The following is a 19,031-nucleotide window of genomic DNA, read 5'->3' as shown; positions in this document are numbered from 1 at the left end:
AAGTGACATTTACCGATTTGCACATGTTGAACAAAACTTGCACCCTAGGGATAAAGCCTGCTTGATTATGGTGGATCAGCTTTTTGATGTGCTGGTAGATTCAGTCTGCTAGTATTTTGTTGAGGATTTTTGCACCTGTGTTCATCAGGGATAATAGCTTGTAGTTTTTTCTTTGTTGTGTCTCTGCCAGGCTTTGCTATGAGAATGATGCTGGCCTCATAGAATGAGTTAGTGAGGAGTCCTTGCTCCTCAATTGTTTGGAGTAGTTTCAAATAGGGATGGTAGCAGCTCTTCTTTATATGTCCGGTAGAATTTGGCTGTGAATTCATCTGATCCTGGGCTTTTTCTTGCTCAAAAACATAAAATTACATGGAAATTATTTTATTACTGACTAAATTTGAGAACTAGTCATTAGTCTGTTCAGCGTTTGAATTTCTTCCTGGTTCAATTTGGGGCAGTTGTGCTTTCAGCAGTTTTTCCACATTTTGTAGGTTTACTAGTTTGTGTGCCTAGAGGTGTTCATAATGGTCTCTGAGAGTTTTTTTGTATTTCTGATAATGTCCCCTTTTGTCAATTTTGATTGTGTTTATTTGGATTTTCTCTCTTTTTTCCCTCTGTTAGTCTAGTTAGTATTCTATCTTATTTCGTCTTTTCAAAAAACCAAATTCTCGTTTTATTGATTTTTTGTATTTTTTTTTAATGCCTCAATTTCTTTCAGTTCAGCTCTGATTCTGGTTATTTCTTATCTTCTTCTAGTTTTGGGGTTGCCTTTCTAGTTTTGCTCTTGTTTTTCTAGTTCTTCTAAGTGTGATGTTATATCGTCAATTTGAGATCTTTCTAACTTTTTGATATGAACATTTAATGCTCTAAACTTTCCTCTTAACACTACTTTAGCTGTGTTGCAGAGATTCTGGTATGTTGTATCTTTGTTTTCCTTGGTTTTGAAGACTTTAAAAAAAATTTCTGCCTTAATTTCATTATTTACCTAGCAGTCATTCAGGATCAGGTTGTTCAATTTTCATGTAATTTTATGGTTTTAAGCAATCTTCTTAGTATTTGCTTCTATTTTTATTATGCTGTGGTTCAAGACTGTGGCTGGTATGATTTCAATTTTTAAAAATTTGTTGAGAATTTTTTTTTGTCAAAAAAAATTACGTGGTCAGTTTTAGAGTATGCACCATATGGTGATGAGAATATATACTCTGTTGTTTTGGGGTGGAGAGTTCTGTAGATGTCTGTTAGTTCTATTTGGTCAAGTGTAAAGTTCATGTCCCAAATATTTTTTAGCTTTCTGCCTTGATGATCTGTCTAATACTGTCAGTAGAGTGTTGAAGTCTCTCACTATGTGTGAGAATTTAAGTCTCCTTATAGGTTTCTAACAACTTATTTTTACGAATCTCAGAGCTCCCTGGTTCTCCCTGGGTGCACACATAATTCTTGTGTTGGCTGTATATATATTTAGAAGAGTTAAGTCTTCTCATTGAATTGAACACTTTATCATGCCCTTCTTTGTATTTTTTTATTGTTGTTTTTTTTTTTTTTTTTTTTTTTTTTTTTTTTTTTTGAGATGGAGTTTCGCTGTTGTTACCCAGGCTGGAGTGCAATGGCGCGATCTCGGCTCACCGCAACCTCCGCCTCCTGGGTTCTGGCAATTCTCCTGCCTCAGCCTCCTGAGTAGCTGGGATTACAGGCACGCACCACCGTGCCCAGCTAATTTTTTGTATTTTTAGTAGAGACGGGGTTTCACCATGTTGACCGGGATGGTCTCGATCTCTTGACCTCGTGATCCACCCGCCTCGGCCTCCCAAAGTGTTGGGATTACAGGCGTGAGCCACCGCGCCCGGCCTATTGTTGTTTTAAAGTCTGTTTTGTTTGAAATGAGAATAGCAGCCCCTGCTTTTTATTTATTTATTTATTTATTGGTTTTTCTGTTAGCTTGGTAGATTTTTCTCCATCCTGTTACTTTGAGCCTATCTGTGTCGTTGCATGTGTGAGATGAGTCTCTGGAAGACAGCATACAGCTGGCTCCGCGGCTCCACAAGCCAGCAACTCTTGCTTGGTAGGAGCTTCAGGGGTGGGTGAGGTCATCTCATCGGCTCTCTGGGATTCCTGGGGGAAGATGGGGTTGTGCCCGCCCCCAGAGTTCAGGCAGAAACAGGACCACTGGGCTGGAAGCTCTAGCGAGTGTGGCCTGTCTGGCCGCTAGAGGCGGGATGGGTGGAGTGCCTGGCCCTGTTCTCTGAGTGTTTCCCAGGGCATCAGGAGGCTGCGCCTGCAGGCTTTATTTAGACAGTAGCGAGACTGCTGGGCTGGAGGCTTTAGCAGGTGTTGTCCACCCGTGGGGTCAGCCGCCCTGTCATCCGAGTGTTTCCCGGAGCGTCAGGAGGCTGCGCCACCGGCTGAGTTCAGACAAATGAGACTGCTGGGCCAGGATCTGGAGGAGACTTGTCTGGGGAGGGCGGGTGGAGCAATCTTACTGCTCCCAGGCACCAAGACTCCATTGAGGCTATGGCACTGGTGCCAGTCTGTTCTGGGGTCCAAGGCTTGCAGAGGTCCCCTTGGACTTGAGAATTGCTTCTACAAAACATCCCGGTGGCTTTCTGCCTCAGTTTAGAAGTGTGGCAGGGGGCGTGGTGGGGGGCGTGGCGGGGGCCGGGGGATTCTCTGGTTCCCAGCCTTGCACAGGTCCCTGTGGAGAGTGGGAATCCCCAGGGGTTCCCACTCACTCACCCTTTCCAATTCTGGGGAGCTTCTCCTGGCTCCGAGTTGTTCTCCGGTAGGCTGCAGCTCAGCTTCGCTCCTCTCTGCTCCGCTTCACTCCACTCTGCGCCCTGGCTGCCTGGATGGATTCTGACGTGGTTTCTTAGATGAGCAGCTTCCCGGGACGCACACATGAGCTGCTTCTAATCTGCCTCTTGGCCCATCCCTGGCTTCTTTGATTGAGCATATATCTTTGAGGTACACTCGTGATAACATTATCAGTGCTGCATTGCCTTTTGTGGCTGAATAATCTTGCATTGTATGAATGGACCACATTTTAGTTATCTGTTCAGCCCTTGATGACATCTAGACTGTTTCCACCTTTGGTGATTGTGAATGGTGCCACTATGGAGATTCATGTATAAGTATTTGCTTGAGTACCTGCTTTAAGTTCTTTTGTGGCCTGTTCACTTGAAAAAAATTTTTCTTAATATTTTTCCTGAATAGAATTCTTTGTTTCCTTTAATTTTTAGCCAACACATAATAATTGTACACATTTATGGGGTACAGAGTGGTATTTTGATACATGTATACAAGGTGTGATGACCAAATTAAGGCAAATAATGAATTAACTAACTTAAATGTTGCTGTCTATAATTATATCCATTTTATTACTTTATATATACTCATAGATGTTTATATGTGTGGATGTACATATATTTCTATTTATATCTTTGCTTCTCTCCTGTATCCATGAAACACCCCAGACTGACAGACTATTCTGATTTTTGATGGCAATGATTTCAAAAGACTGAGACCCTGCCCTGTGCTGGTCCACTGCTCTAGAGTGAAGATGCAGGCTATATATCAAATTCATGGATCAGAACCATTTGATCCCTTGGTACTTGGTCTGCAGCTCAAGCCGAGAGCACAGAGAGTTGGCTGGCTGTTTTGGAACACGGGGGTGGGGCGAGCCGCAAAGCCAATGGGACTCGGGAATACCATAGTGTCTCCCATTTAACTCCTATCTAGAGGTTACTTCCTGAGCTTTTAAAAACAGAAGAGGCTGGGTGTAGTGGTTCACAACTAATCCTAGTTACTCAGGAAGCTAAGGCAGAAGGAACGCTTGATCTCAGGAGTTTGAGGCTGCAGTGAACTATAATTGCGCCACTGCACTCCAGCCCAGGTGACAGTACGAGACACTTTCTCTTAAAAGAGAAAAATAAAAACAGAAGAGATGGAGCTCTTTTTGGCTGGGATGGCCATGCACTTCTCAGCCTAGTCTTGACAATCCTAGAGTCTGATTGAAAGCTTGCAATGCTGCTGGTTGGAGAACAGGTGACTGGCCCAGGGCCTGGGGGCTCTCTGTAGACTCAAGGCTTGCACATGTGCAGTTCACAACTGCCATGACAGACATACCTCATGCCACAAGCTGTGCCCTAGTTTGACATGAACATCACCCATCCCCATGGGGAGGCAGAGTGCAACACTGTCTCCTAGCTAGTTCCTTTTGACTGTCACCTGCTTTGGCAGCCAGAAGGAGTTGTCTAGCCAACACCCTGTCTTTGGTGTGTCTCAAACATGTAGAAGAGATTTCAAGCATCTGAACCCCTAGGTGTCCCCAGTCCAGGTAGCCTTCAAGTCTTCCCTTTAGGGCTTTGTGAATCCAGCTGGAGTTGGCCAGAATAGGCTTACTCAGAAATGCGTGGTCTTCAGCATGTAGAGTCACTTTCCTGGCCCTCGGAAGCCCCCATCGTCCTCAGCATAGTCCTACACTGGCATGGGCATCCTTCCAGGCTGATGCCACCTCACCCACCCACACTGCCACTGACATCAGTATACCTGTGGGCTCAGACCTAGCAGTTGTTCGTCTCCACTAAAAGCTGCACTCCTCCCACCAGAATGGGACTCACTCTATGTGCTCCCCTTGGCACTTGAAAAGAAGAGCATTGATTCTGATTGATAGGGTCGGGACAATTAGATGCTTCTTTGTTGGAGTAGGATGGCCCTTGTTCTGGCTCTGGCATAAGGTGCTTGACATCAGTCCAGGGACACCTGGAACTGGCAGTGAAAAACTCCAGTGGCCTTTTGGCTTCCTGCAGTGCCAGGAGGCGGCCAGAGGCTCACTGGCCCTTGATGTGAATGTCTGTGTGTGTGCGTGTGTGTGTGTGAGTGTGTGTGTATGTATGTTTCCTTGGATTATGTTTATTTTATATGTGCATATTTGCATTTATATATTCATTTGTTTATACATCTGTGTATTTATGTACACTTTCTATATTTATTTATTTCTAAATATATATGTATACATTGTGTGTGTGTGTGTGTGTATATATATGTATGTATATATATATTTCTGTTTGTTATTCTTCACCACATAGAGAAACAGCCCAGAGTGGGAGGCAGAGCTACATATTCATATGTATATCTATATATATTTCTGTATTAATTCCAATGTTGATGTATCTGTTATATACATTAAATATTTTTCTGTATATTTATAACATATATGCATTTTTTTGTGTACATATATATTTCTAGCATGTGTTTGTCTATGTTGTGTTTGCATGAAACAGCCTGGATGGACAGATTGTGCTACACTGTTTCTTGAGAGTAGTGATTCTACAAGACTGAGACCCAACTGAGTGTTGGTACTCTGGTTTAGTGCAGACTCAAGTGTATACTAGACTACAGGTGTGAGTCATTTGCTTCCTTGGTTCTTGAGAGGAGACTTTCTCTCTCTCTAGGCAAGAGTAGACAGAGTTGGCTAGCTGTTATGTGCTACAGGGGTGGCAAAAGCCTATGGGACCTGATAATATCATGAACCCTTCTATTTAAGTCCTGTCTGGTCACTGCCTCTCTGAATTTCTAAGAGAAGGGATGGGCTCTTTTTGGCTTACTTGGCCATATACTACTCAGCCTAGCCTTAAGTGATCCAAAGTCTTGAAACAAAAGCTGGCAGTGCTCCTGGCTCCTGGCCAAATGCTCTTTCCAGGTTTTCAGGACTCTCTGTTGCTTCCTGGCTGGTGCATGTGTGGTTCACTTCCATTAGGAAGAACCCGCCTAGCTGTGAAAGCTGGGCCTCCTTCTGCAATAGACATCATCCATCCATGTGCAGAGGCAGGGTCCAGCACGCTAACTCTGACCTGGTTTTGTCTGTCTCCTACTTTGGCATTCAGAAGGGTTTGTAAAGCCAGGACCCTGTTTTCCATGCTTCTCAAACTTGTGGAAGAGGCCTTAGCCACCTGGCTCCCCAGCTGTCTCTAAACTAGGTGTTCTGTTTAAGTCTGTTGGGATAAGAGAGACAAATCTCTAAATTTAAAATGTTTTATTTGGAAAGCAAGATTTGCAATTTAGAGCATACAAACAGTCAAACAGTCTGAGTGGTCTTTGGTATATCTAAAGAAAAAACGAGAAGGTTAGAGGTTTTATTAGAAAGAGAAATGTCACGTATTGTTTTGAAAGAAAGCTCTTCAGGACTAGTAAAGTTTTGGGACCTGGCAATGTCTGACTGCTGAGTGACTGCAGTAGGATAACCAGTCTTGAAGTTGCAGCAGGCTGTTTCAGAAGTTATTATATAAAACTGGTTTCAAGTTGCAACAAGAAGTTGCAGCAGCGAGGCCTGGTGAGAATTAAATTCTTGGAGCAATGTTATGTGTCCTGAGTGCTTTTCCTTTCTTGCTTTTCAACTCTCTTTTAGTTGGGCATGAAAAGAATAATCCAATTTGCATGACTGACTTTCATTTTTCCCCTTTTGATCAAGACCTTTCTCTGAAGGCATTGATGATGAACCATTTTGAAGTTAATTGTTCCTTGATGTATGAGAGTCTATGTGAGGGACCCAGTACACACTGAATAGCAGCGGGGTCGAAAGAAAAAAATCTTCAGGGCAACTTTGCCTGGAGTCTAGCATTGAGTTCCACCTTATCAGTTCCAAGGTATTAGCAGTTATCACAAAGCATTGGACTAATCTTATCCTGCTGGGAGAGATGGCTTTATAAAGATTAGACAGGCAAGAAAAACAAAGCTTAAAAATTAAAAAAAATTAACCACAATATTAAATTTAGTTTATACAATGATTTTAAGCCAGGATCTCAAGCCTAAGAAAAACCAAGGAAACAAATTTTAAAAACCATGGGAGAAACGGGGTGAGAACTATTTTAACCATCGAGTAGCATTTTATGACTGAGTTGAATTAAAGCAGAGAATGCCAACTCTACAAAAGGTACCAGCAGTACGATTTGAACAAAAAGTTGTGTTAGGATTATTATCAACAGCGACCACCAGGTAGTTTAAAAGGATTTTATTTTTTTGAGATGGAGTCTTCCTCTGTTGCCCAGGCTGGAGTGCAGTGGCAACATGTCAGTTTACTGCAACCTCTGCCTCCCAGGTTCAAGCTATTCTCTTGCCTCAGCCTCCCGAGTAGCTGGGATTACAGGCACACACCACCACACCCGGCTAATTTTTGTATTTTTACTGAAGATGGGATTTCACCATGTTGGCCAGGCTGGTCTCAAACTCCTGACCTCAAGTGATCCACCTGCCTCGGCCTCCCAAAGTGTTGGGATTACAGGTGTGAGCCATTGCACCTGGCCAGAAGGATTTTTTAAGGTCAGGTTTTTTTTTTTTTTCAAATTACCTGTAGCAGTCACTGACTGTGAATATTTAATTATGCATTATTTTGTCAAGTGAAAAATAGCATTGAGAGGGAGTAGGATTTTCATTACTACATGGATTCTTGTTCTAATGTCTTAGGAAAAGCTGTCTGCCATGTGAAAAATAACAATTTCTCTTCCTGGTTTGCAGTTTAAATGTCTCTGGCTATGGCATTGGGATTTTGATAGTTTTCTGGCTGACTACATCAGATTTTATTATGTAGACACAACATATAATGTAGTATATGTACACATGCAGAAACAGACAAGTATACATAAACACACATAAAGATCTTATAGCTTTTATTTTATTTTATTATTATTTTTATTTTTGTAAAGAAAAACCTTAGTTTATTGTAGGATCAAAATATTGACAGAGCTGTATCAGTCAAGAGCAGTATTCCCGTTGCTAAAACGAAAAGACAGCCTGAGCCTGGCTCCATCCAACCACCTCTTCCAATGCTATTTGACTGGGTGCTTTCTATAAATGACACAAAGCAATAGATGATGATTATTGTTCACAGTGAATAGAGTAAGTTCCTTGATTGGTTTAACATATATAGACTGCCTGAGAGAATAAAAACATCACCATATGATAGGTTAATGGTAAATCAAGGTCTTCGTAGCTGCGATGGGAGAAAAAGGTTGGCTGCTGGAAACAGTATGGTGTCCTGGAGGCTGAATACATACACACTTAAGAATTCACATCGGCCGGGCGCCGTGGCTCATGCCTGTAATCCCAGCACTTTGGGAGGCCGAGGCGGGTGGATCACGAAGTCAAGAGATCGAGACCATACTGGTCAACATGGTGAAACCCCGTCTCTACTAAAAATACAAAAAATTAGCTGCGCACGGTGGCGCGTGCCTGTAATCCCAGCTACTCAGGAGGCTGAGGCAGAATTGCCTGAACCCAGGAAACGGAGGTTGCGGTGAGCCGAGATTGCGCCATTGCACTCCAGCCTGGGTAACAAAAGCGAAACTCTGTCTCCAAAAAAAAAAAAAAAAGAATTCACATCACCTTTAGCAGAAGATTAGAAGTCAATGGATATGGATGCTTGTGCAGAATCTTCTCGCCCCCTGACATAAATTTCACAAGGAATCTCCTCCATTACTCGGTCTTCTGGGGCCTGCTCAGGGCAGTCGTGTCCCTGTTTGAAAGTGTAACTACTTTTCTTGAAGGTGCTATTAAATGTTTTCATTGGCTGTGGTTGTGCAAAGTCATTTCGGAAAGGAAGTTCCATGGAACTGAGGTTGGTCCTGCTTTGTTTGACGCTGGAGGCCTGCGACCCACAGTGGTGGTCATGAATGCAGCGGGAGGCGGTGGAGGAGTGCCGTATCTTCTGGTAGTTGTCCAATTCTTCTGACAAGTCTGCCAGGTCTGCAGAAATCTCTTTGTCCCTTAATGAAAACAGTTCATAATGAAGAGGATCAAACACTTCTTGGAACCCGGTTTCATTAAAAGCAGTTTTGCAAGCCATGACCTTTTTTCGAGTCTGTTTCACTTGTACGAAAATAGAAATAATGAGAAGGACCAAGACAATCCCTGAAGTAATGCCAATAATTGTCCCATGCGTTTTAGTGATTTGCTCATAGAGTCTGGTTTTTTCTTTTCTTTACAATGATTTTCATTCCAAGGGTATGCACAATTTTGGACACCATTACAGACTAAAGAATTATTGATGCACATGTTGCTATGGCAAAAGAAAGTGCTGCCCGTGCAGGGAGGCTCCTCAAAGGAAGTAAAGAGCATTCGAAACCTGCTAAGCCGACTACCTTCATCTGCCCACATTCGAATCACTCCAATTCCTGTTTTAAGCTTTACATCATTGGCCACAGTGTTGCAAAACTTGGCCTTCAGGTTTTCAATAGAACTGTTTCCGTCATAGACTGCAACGAAGTTTCTCTTGCATTCATTTGAGTGCTCCATTTGATAATCTAGAAACCTCAAATAAATCTTAGCTTTTGGAGTGGCTTTAATGATCCAGATGCAATCAACAGCTTGGCCAGGTTTCATTTTCTCTTCTTGTTCTACCTGACTAGAGCGTACTATTCCATCAGCTCCCGAGAGCTCGAACTGACAATCTCCTAGGTAAGTAAAGTCTGGATCTGGAATAAATGAATATTTTCTCGAAATCCCAGTCCTTCAAGCTCTTCATCAGAACTAAACTTAATCCGCATGAATCTCCCTGTTGATCTAATTAATGGAGGGCTTTTCGCACCACAGTAACGATCTATAAGAGAGAAACCAAATGGCCCATCTCGAACTTCCAAGTGATCAAACGACACTCAAATGATGGCTCTATATAATAATGTTCATCAAAGGTCAACTCTATTCTTTGACGTGGAGCAGTTTCCAAAATGTAGATACACTCCTTATTTGGTGGATATGAATCAGGATAATTTGGTGAAGCAAAATGACCTCCATTGCTGGTTCGAACCCAGATGCCACACTGGGTTGCAGGAATATGCTTGATTCCAATATTTTGTCCATCTTGGGTTTTTGGGGCCACAGCAATCCCTTCCACTACCAGTACTGTTTGAGGACGGAGCAGAGCCGCTCCAGGGCCATGTTCCCGAGCTGCCCGGAGCTTCGCAAGGGGCTCAGGCGGCTGCAGTGTGGGGCTCACGGCCCGAAGCAGCGGCGGCGGCCCCGCTCCATCCTCATCGCCGGCCAGCAGGTGCCTCCCCGCGGGGCGGGGCTCAGGTCCTGCGGCCTGCCATGCCCGAGCCCCCCGACGAGCGCTGCCTCCTGCTCCGCGGCGCCTAGTCCCATCGACCGCCCGGGGACCGAGGAGTGCGGGCGCGCTGCGCGGGACTGGCGGTCAGCTACAAGCGCGGCCCCGGCGCGGAATCCACTTGAAGCGGAGGGCGCAGGGCACCCAGGCTCATTTAAGCAGGGAACGCGAGCGCCGCGTGCCGGCCGCCAGCTTTTATTTTAGAATTTTAGTAGTGAATTTGTAAAACATATAAACTCACCAGTTTAGCAGAAACATGCCTGGAGAAGCTTCACCAGAGTCCTTCTCCACTACGATAATGCTTCTGCTCATTCCATTAATCAAACAAGGGCAATTCTGTGAGAGTTTTGCTTGGAAATCATCAAGTATCCACCTTCTAGTCTTGATTTGGCCCCTTCTGACTGTTTTTTTCCCCTAATCTTAAACAAAAACACCTCTAAAGGGCATCCATTTTTGTTTAGTTAATAATGTAAAAAAAAGACTGCGTAGACACGATTATATTCCCAGGACCATCAGTTCTTTGGAGATGGACTGAACAATTGATATCATTACTTACAAAAGTGTCTTACACTAGATGGAGCTTATGTTGAAAAATTTATATTTTAAATTTTATCTTTTAGTTCTATTTTTTAATAAAATTTTTGAAATTCCTTCAGTTGAGTGTATAATTTTTTCCTGTATGCAAGGAAAAATTCCACCACAGACTGGCAGACAGCACTACAAATTTATTTCTGTAAATGTCTATACTTTAACTTTTAATTATTTACAAACTGATGAGTATATTTATATCTGTTACCTATTTCTTAAAATATATATATTTATGTGTGTGTACATATAAAGAGAGAGAGAGAGAGAGAGAGAGAGAGAGAGAGAGCCAGACAGAGAGAAACATTTTTGCTTATTCTCTGTAGGCATGAAACACTCCACACTGACAGACTTGCCACATTTTTTTTGAAATCAGCAATTCCAAAACACTGAGACCCCCACTGGATGTTGTTCCTCTAGTCTAGTGTGAATATCCATTTACACAGTGGGCTTCAGTATCAGAGCCATTTGTTCTCTTGGTGTTTCTGAGAAGTTGCACTTCTACTCTAGAAGAGAGCAGAGAGAGTTGACTTGGTGTTTCCAGGTGAAGGTGACAAAGGCCCATGGGACCTGGTGATATTAAGGGGTTTTCCATTCAAGTCCTGTCTGGCGACCATATCCCTGAGTTTCTAACAGCTTTGCTTATCCAAAGCTTTCATGGGACAGATCCTAGTGCTCCTGGCCCAAGGTCAGATGCCTTACCCAGGGTCTCAGGGCTTTCCTTATGCATGTGCAGTTCACATTTGCTATGAGGAATTCACCTAGCCACAGAGGCTGGACCCTAGTTTGGCAACAAGTGTCAGCCATTTGTTTGAGGAGGCGGGGCTCAGCGTTCTATCTTTGATCTTGTTTTCTTCCTTTACCACCTAATTTGGCATGAAAAAAAAAAAAAAAAGATTTGCAAAACCAGTCTCCTGTTTTTCTTGCTTCTCAAACTTGGGAAAGAGATCTCAGGTACTTGGTTTCAGGTGTCTTTAATCCAAGAGTTCTTCAAACCTGCCCTGCAGGATTCTTTAGATCCAGCTGAAACCAGCCAGGACAGGCTTATGCAGGGCTGTGTACCCTTTAACATCTGGGGCCATTTATCTGGCCCATAAAAGCCTCCATCATCCCTCAGTGCAGACCAGTCATGGCTTGGCTGTTCCTCCAGGCTGGTATGATCTTATCCACATTCCCACTGCCTCAGAGCATCCTGAGGGTGCAGACCTAGCCTTTATTCCTCTCTGCAGAAAGCCTTTCATCCACTCACTCAAACTAGAACACCAGTGTATGCACCTACCTTAGGTGTTTTTCTAAAAGTACCTATTCTGATCGACAAGTTTGGGAAAAGTGGAGAGCTTTCCCACTGGTGGAGATGGCATGTGGGCTGGGTCTTGCTCAAAAGCACTGGCCTGGTATTTGCCATCAGCATAGGATTACATAGCACAGCAAGGGAATGCTTCTTATGCTCTTAGGATTTTTATGGCTCTCTTCACTGACAGTAGGTTCAAGAGGGCTCAGTGACCTCTGGTATAAATGTAAGTGTATCTGTATGTATGTGTTGTTTTTTCAAGTTATGTTTACTACAGGTGTGTGTGTATATATATGAATATGTAATAGATTTCATTTATATTTATATATACATATATGTAATTATATATCTATATTTATTTATAAATATTTATAAATCTATATTTTCTTATTGTATGCATCAAGAAATGCTGCCACCAACTGGCAGTGATACAAATATATATGTATAAATATTTTTGTTTTTTTTTAATATACTGGTGGATACACTTAAATATGTTAAAAGAGATTTAGGCATTCAGATACAGGAGGCTTGAAGATTCCCGGGCATATATAATGCAAAAAGCTTTTGCCCATAGCATGTTATAAACAGACTATCCAAAGTGAAAGTCAAAAAGCAAATCCTAAAACAGCAAGAGAAAAGCATCTAGTCACCTGTAAAGGAAACCCCATCAGACTAACAGTGGATTTATCCTCAGAAATCTTATTAGCCAGAAGAAAATAGGATGATATATTTAAAGCACTGAAAAAAGGAAACAGACAGTCAAGACATTATATCCAGCAAAATTATACCTCATAAATAAAGGAGGATTGAAGTCATTCCCAGACAAACAAATACATAAAGAATTTATTACCATTAGACTGGTCCTACAAAAAAATACTCAAGAGGCCTCTAAATCTGGATGTGAAAAGACGACATTCACCATCATTAAAACACATAAAAGTATAAAGTTCATTGGTAAAGCAATCATTTAAAGGAGGAAGAGAACGGACTGAAATGGTACTCTACAGAAATCCACTAAACCACAACAACAAACCCTAAGAGAAAAAGAAATAAACAAATGATATATAAAACAACTAGAAAGCACTCAACAGTATGACAGAAGTGAAGCATTACATATAAATAATGATCTTGAATGTAAACAAATTAAATTATCCTCTCAAAAGGTATAGAATAAATGAATATATTGAAAGGCATGATACAACTATATGCTGTTTTTAAGAAATTTACCTAACTAGTAAACACACAAATAGACAGAAAGTAGAGGTGTAATACTCTTGCTTGCTTTTAGTTTCTGTCTGTCACAGAAAGAAATAAGCAGATTTTAAGTCAAGTACAGCAAAAACAAACAAACAAACAGCAACAAAAAAAAAAAACAGAGAAAAGGCAAATACACACACACACACACACAAAAAAAAAAACTGGACCACCCAGATTCATAAAGCAAATATTGTTAGATCCAAAGAGAGATTGCCTGCAATACAGTAACAGTGGGGGATTTCAACAGCACACTCTCAACATTAGACCGATAATTTAGAAAAGAAAATAACCAAATAAAGAAACATTGGATTTAAACTAGACTTTAGATCAAATGGACCTAACAGATCTTTAAAGAACATTTATCTATCAACTGCAGAATATATATAATTTTCATCAGCACATGGAACATTCTCCAGGACAGACTATATATTAGGCCACAAAACAAATCTCAACAAATTTTTAAAAATTGAAATCATATCAAGCGTCTTCTCAGTCCCCAATGGAATAAAACTAAAAATCAATGCCAAGAGGAACTCTGGAAACGATACATATATGTGGAAATTAAACAACATGCTCTTGAATAACTACTGGGTTAACAAAGACATTAAGATGGAAATAAAAAATTCCTTGGAACAAATAAAAATAGAATCACAACAAACTGAGGGAAGTTCATAGCAACGAATACTTACATCAAAAATGTAGAAAGATTACAAACTTACAATCTAAAAATGCACCCAAAGGAACTAGAACAGCAAGATCAAACCAAACCCAAAATTAGCAGAAGAAAAGAAATAATAAAGATTAGAGCAGAACTAAATGAAGATTAAAATACCCCCAAATTATCAACAAAATGAAAAGTTCCTCAAGAAAAGACAAAATGAAATTTATAAACTGCAAGCTAAACTAACCATGAAGGAAGACCCAAACAAACAAAATCAGAAATGGAAAAGGAGACATTACAATAGATACCACAGAAATGCAAAAGATCGTGGGACTATTATCAACAACTATAGGCTGGCAAACTGGAAAGCCTAGAGAAAATGGATGAATTCTTGGAAAAATACAATCTATCAAGATTGAATAAAAAAGAAATAGAAAACCTAAACAGAGCAGTAATGAGAAGTGAGATTGAATCAGCAATAAAAGTTTCTCAACAAACAAAAGCCAAGGAACAGATGGATTAACAATTGAATTCTATCAAACATACAAAGAACTAATATAAATTTTCCTGAAACTACTTCATAAAATGGAGGAGGAAAGAATTCTCCCTAACTCGTTCTATGAGTTCGGCATTACCCTGATTCCAAAACCATACAGTGATACAATAAAAAGAGAAAATTGTGGTTCAATATCCCTGATAAACATAAAATCCTCAACAAAATTATAGCGAACCAAATCCAACAGTGCATCAAAAAGATACTACACAATGATTAGGTGAGATTTATACCAGGAATACCAGGATTTTTCAAATCAATAAAGGTGATACATCACATCAAAAGAATGAAAGACAAAAAAAAGTATGATCATCTCAATGGACACAGAAAAAGCATTTGATAAAATCAAATGTCTCTTCATGATAAAACTTTTAACAAACTAGGTATAGAAGGAACACACTGCAAATAATAAAGGCCATATACAACAAACACACAGATAACATTATACGGAATGGGGAACAGTTGAAAGTTTTTTCTCTAAGAACTGAAACAAGACAAGGAAGCTCACTTTCTGCACTCGTATTCAACATAGCACTGGCAGTCCTATCCAGAGCAATCAGTCAATAGAAAGAGATGAAACACATTCAGAATCTACAAAGAACTAAAACAGATATACAAGAAAAAAACATACAACCCCATTCAAAAGTGGGCAAAGTATATGAACAGACACTTTTCAAAAGAAGACATATATGAAGCCAACAAACATATGAAAAAATGCTCATCATTACTGGTCATTAGAGAAATGCAAATCAAAACCACATTGAGATACCATCTCGTGCCAGTTAGAATGGCGATCATTAAAAAATCTGGAGACAAGAGATGCTGGAGAGGATGTGGAGAAATAAGAACATTCTTACACTGTTGGTGGGAGTGTAAAATTAGTTCAACCATTGTGGAAGACAGTGTGGCAATTTCTCAAGGATCTAAAAATAGAAATTCCATTTGACCCAGCAATCCCATTACTGGGTATATACCCAAAGAACTGTACATCGTTCTACTATAAAAACACATGCACACGAATGTTCACTGAGGCACTGTTTACAATAGCAAAGATCTGGAACCCACCCAAATGCCCATCAATGATAGACTGGACAAAGAAAATGTGGCACATATACACTATGGAATACTACGCAGCCATAAAAAAGATGAGGTTGTGTCTTTTGTGGGGACTTGGATGAATCTGGAAACCATCATTCTCAGAAAACTGACACAAAAACAGAAAACCAAACACCACATGTTCTCACTCATAGGCGGGTGTTGAACAATGAGAACATGTGAACTCAGTGAGAGGAGCATCACACACTGGGGGCAATTGGAGGGGGCTAAGGGAGGGACAGCGGCGGATGGGAAGGGTGGGGAGGAATAACATGGGGAGAAATGCTGGATTTAGTATGCACCTATGCAACAACCCTGCATGATCTGCACATGTACCCCAGAACCTAAAGTAAAATTTTAAAAAAAAAATCCATATTGGAAAAGAGAATTTTTCCTTTTTGCTGATGATATAATCTTATATCTAGAAAAACCTGGACTCCACCAAAAAACGTTTAGACTTGATAAATAAATAATTACAGGAAAGCTGCAGGATACAAAACCAATGTACAATAATCAGTAGTGTTTTTACACACAAATAATGATCTAATTGAGAAAGGAACAAAAAAGGCAATCCCATTTACAAGAGCTACAAAAAAATACATACGAGTAAATTTTACCAAGGAGGTGAAAGATCTCTACAGGGAAAACTATAAAACACAAAAGAAATAATAGGTAACACAAACATGAAAAAATATCCCATGTCATGGCTCAGAAGCATTAATATTATTAAAATGATCATATTGCCTAAAATTATCTACAGACCCAAGGCAGTCCTTACTAAAATACCAATGTCATTTTTCACTGAATTAGAAAAAGCAATCCTAAAATTCATATGGAATCCAAAAAGAGCCCAAATAGCCAAATAAATTCTGAGCAAAAAAAATATAGCTGGAGGTATCACATTACCTGATTTCAAAAATATATAACAAGGTTATAGTAATAAAAACAGCATGCTATTGGTATAAAGCAGACAAACAGAATAGAAAACCCAGAAATAAAGCCACGTATTTACAGCCATGTGATCCTCAAAAAAGGCAACGATGACTTACATTGGGGAAAGGACACCCTCTTAAAAAATGGTGTTGGAAACATTGTGTAGGCATATGAAGAAGAATGAAACAGGACCTCTGTCTCTCACTGTTTACAAAAATCAATTTAAAATGGATTAAAGAACTGAAACATAAGACCCAGAACTATAGGAAAATCTAGGAAAAACTCTTCTGGACATTTGTCTAGGGAAAGATTTAATGGCTGAGACCTCAAAAGCACAGGCAACAAAACAAAAATAAATGAGATTTTGATCAAACTAAAATCTGCACAGCAAAAGAAATAATCAAGAGAGTGAAGAGACAATCTGTTGAAAGGGAAAAATATTTGCAAATTATTTATCTGACAGGACATTAATATGTAGAATTTGCAAGGAACTTGAACAACTCAACAGGAAAAACCAAATAATCCCATTAAAAAGTGGGCAAAGGTAAGGATAGACATTTCTCAAAAGAGGACATACAAATGGCATCAGGTATATAAAACATGCTCAGTATCACCAATCATCAGAGAAATGCAAATCAAAACAACAAATGAGATATTATTGTACTTCAGTCAGAATGGCTACTATCAAAATGACAAAAACAAAAACAAAAACAAACAAAAAAACAGATGTTTTTAAGGATGTGGAGTAAAGTGCATACTTATACACTGTTAGTCAGAATGTAAACAAGTACAGCCACTATGGAAAACAGTATGGATATTTCTAAAAAACTAAAAATAGAAGAATCATTTAATTAAGCAATACCTTCTAGGTATCTACCCAAAGGAAAAGAAGTAAATCTATCAAAGGGATACCTGTACTTGCATGTTTATTTCAGCACTATTCACAATAGCAAAGATGGAATCAACCTAAATGTCTATCAGTGAATGCATGGATAAAGAAAATGTGGTATATATACACAATGGGTTACTATTCTGGCTTTAAAAATAATGAAGTCATGTCATTTGCAGCAACTTGGATGGAACTGGAGGTCATTATGTTAAGAGAAATAAGCCAGGCATGAAAGACATGTATTGCATGTTCTCACTTAACTCTGGGAGTTAAAAATTTAGAACATATTAAGGCAGACAGTGGAAAAACAGATATAAGAGACTGGAAAAGGTAAACGGATGACAGGGGGAAGGATAAAAAGAAGTGAGTTAAAGGGTGCAAACCTAACAATAATATGGAAGGAATGAATTCAACATTTGATGGTAGAGTAGGATAACTACACTGAACAAAAATGTATCATACCAGAGTAATGAACACTCTGAGTACCCTGACTTGACCACTAAACATTATATATATGTAACAGAATTTCTCAAGTATCCCTTAAGTTTGCACAAATAAAAATTTAAAAAATAGAAACAAAGCATACATATTTACATGTATAGGCATATTTCTGGTTAGGTATTTGCTTGTGACCTGTGTGCATACAGCACTCCAAAGTCACAGACTGTGCTGCACTATATCTTGAGAGCAGCAATTCAAAATCCTAAGACCCCTCATGAATGTGGATGTAGATGGGACTTTGTGTGTCAGGGCCATTTGTTGCCTTGGTGTTTTGGAGAAGTTGTGCTCCTGCACTAGAATAGAGCAGAGAGAGCTGAACTGGTGTTTCAGGGTGAATGCTGGAGACAAAAGCCCATGAATACAGTAATATCAGGTAGTTATTCATTCAAATCCCATTTGGCCACTACTTCCTTGAGCTTCTAACAACACAAGAGATGGAGCTCTTTGGGCTTGCATGGCCATAAACTTCTCAACCTAGCACTGATGACCCAAAGACCAGACCAAAAAGTTGTGGTACTTCTAGTACACATTTTCAGTGATGGACCAGCCCAGCCTCACAATCTGGGTCCTAATTTGGTAAAAGGTATCCAGGTAAGGAGGCAGGATCTAACACCATGCTTCCAACCTAGTTTTCTTTGTCTGACACCTACTTTGGCATACAGAAGGGGAGACTGTAAATTCAGTTTCTGGTTCTCTTGCTCCTCAAAATTGTAAAAGAGGCCTCCAGCACCTAGTACCTGGGTGTCTGCTGTTCAGGTGTTTTTTGAGCCTGTCCTATATGGTCCTCAAGATCCAGCTAAAATCGGACAGGACAGGCTCATTCAGGACTGTGAGACATTCAACATCTGGAGCCATATTGCTGGCTCACAAAATCCCATTCTTCCTCAGTTCAGTCCAACCCTAGCTTGGTTGTTTTTCCAGCCCAGTATCATCATAGCTATGCATATGTGTTAGCCTGTTCTCACACTGCTGTAAAATCTGTGGGTTTTCCAGGTGCATGGTGCAAGCTGTCAGTGGATCTACTATTCTGGAGTCTAGAGGATGGTGGCTTTCTTCTCATGGCTCCACCAGGAAGTGCCCCAGTGGCGACTGTGTGTGGGCTCCAACCCCATATTTCCCTTCTGCACTACTTTCTCCATAAGGGCTCCACCCCTGCACCAGACTTATGACTGGACA

At 40.3% G+C, this 19,031-nt stretch overlaps 1 pseudogene; it reads right to left on the bottom strand.

Annotated features, from left to right (window-relative positions):
* Positions 1 to 8,333: 8,333 nt before the first annotated feature.
* Positions 8,334 to 9,924, bottom strand: LOC105709932 (neuropilin and tolloid-like protein 2; annotated as a pseudogene).
* Between the last annotated feature and the right edge of the window lie 9,107 nt (positions 9,925 to 19,031).

The sequence above is a fragment of the Aotus nancymaae genome, unplaced genomic scaffold (genome assembly GCF_030222135.1).
Source record: "Aotus nancymaae isolate 86718 unplaced genomic scaffold, 86718_ANA_hifiasm-v0.15.2.pri h1tg000131l, whole genome shotgun sequence".
Taxonomy (NCBI): Eukaryota; Metazoa; Chordata; class Mammalia; order Primates; family Aotidae; genus Aotus; species Aotus nancymaae.
The sequence above is the reverse complement of the archived record's forward strand: the minus strand, read 5'-3'. Positions and strand labels throughout refer to the sequence as shown.